Source organism: Trachymyrmex cornetzi, unplaced genomic scaffold, assembly GCF_001594075.2.
Source record: "Trachymyrmex cornetzi isolate Tcor2-1 unplaced genomic scaffold, Tcor1.1 scaffold2024, whole genome shotgun sequence".
NCBI lineage: Eukaryota > Metazoa > Arthropoda > Insecta > Hymenoptera > Formicidae > Trachymyrmex > Trachymyrmex cornetzi.
This window is the reverse complement of record NW_017296663.1, coordinates 18814-19917: the sequence shown is the minus strand read 5'-3', so window position 1 is coordinate 19917 and position 1104 is coordinate 18814.

The following is a 1104-nucleotide window of genomic DNA, read 5'->3' as shown; positions in this document are numbered from 1 at the left end:
GCTCTGAGATCTTGGATACACGGTCCTCTCTTTCTATCTTATGGAAAAGGTAGGAAAAGTGGGGGTAACTAGCAGTCCAGAGGTATATAGTCAAAGGTATGCACTGTTAAGGATGGATTTCGGAAGGGCGAAAACAACATGAACCGGTGCACAGAGCATTCGTAACTCAAAATCAAAAGTGATTATCTTCCGCGAAATATGACAAAGTAATGACAGTTCGATCGTTATTAGATCTGCAAAAAAAATTAGAGGCTGATACAACACTCAACACGTGCGCAACATTTCCACTGAACTATATATACACTGGAATGGGCATCGAGGAAAATTCGTGGCCGCAATTGATCAGCCGCCATTTTGGTTGGGTCGGATGCTTGAGCGAATCAGAAGCGTTCGCGTGCGCATTGCGATCGATGTATCGATCGATGTACTATCGCTATATGGAAATCTATATGGACATGAATGGTATATAAACAAAAATAATGTCACTTCAATTATTTTTACCTATAAAAGGCCCTTTTTACTTCTCTGCCCACACCCAGGCACACAGCACTTCATGTTGATGCTTTGTAGACAGTCACGCGATTTTATAATCCTTCAAATATAACCTCACATACGATAATCTTGCTGACATATACGTCTTGCTTCTTCTCTGCGTGAAAATATGCAGAATATGAAAGTCTAAAAGAGTAACATAAATTCAATTGCGCGTTTGAAGCTGGTCACACTTTCCAAAAATAATGGCGCAATAACACGTCCGATCACGAGGGAAGACGATCACCAACGATCACCGTCCCATCAGTGATGCGAATTCCGGGCCGCTTGCAGCACGGTTACTAGCATGAAGAGGGCATAAGAAGGTACATACACTACGATAAGTTCATATCCGTGTACACTTACGCATGCGTTATGTGTCCATCTATACTCTCTTCATGTTAGTAACCGTGCTGCAACGGCCCGGAATTCGCATCACTGCGTCCTATATACCATATACGTCTTACTAAAGAACACTAAACGTAAGTGCGCATGAGCACCTAAAAGCTTCTGATTCGCTCAAGCATCTGACTCAGCCAAAACGGCGGCTGATCAATTGCGGCCACGATTTTC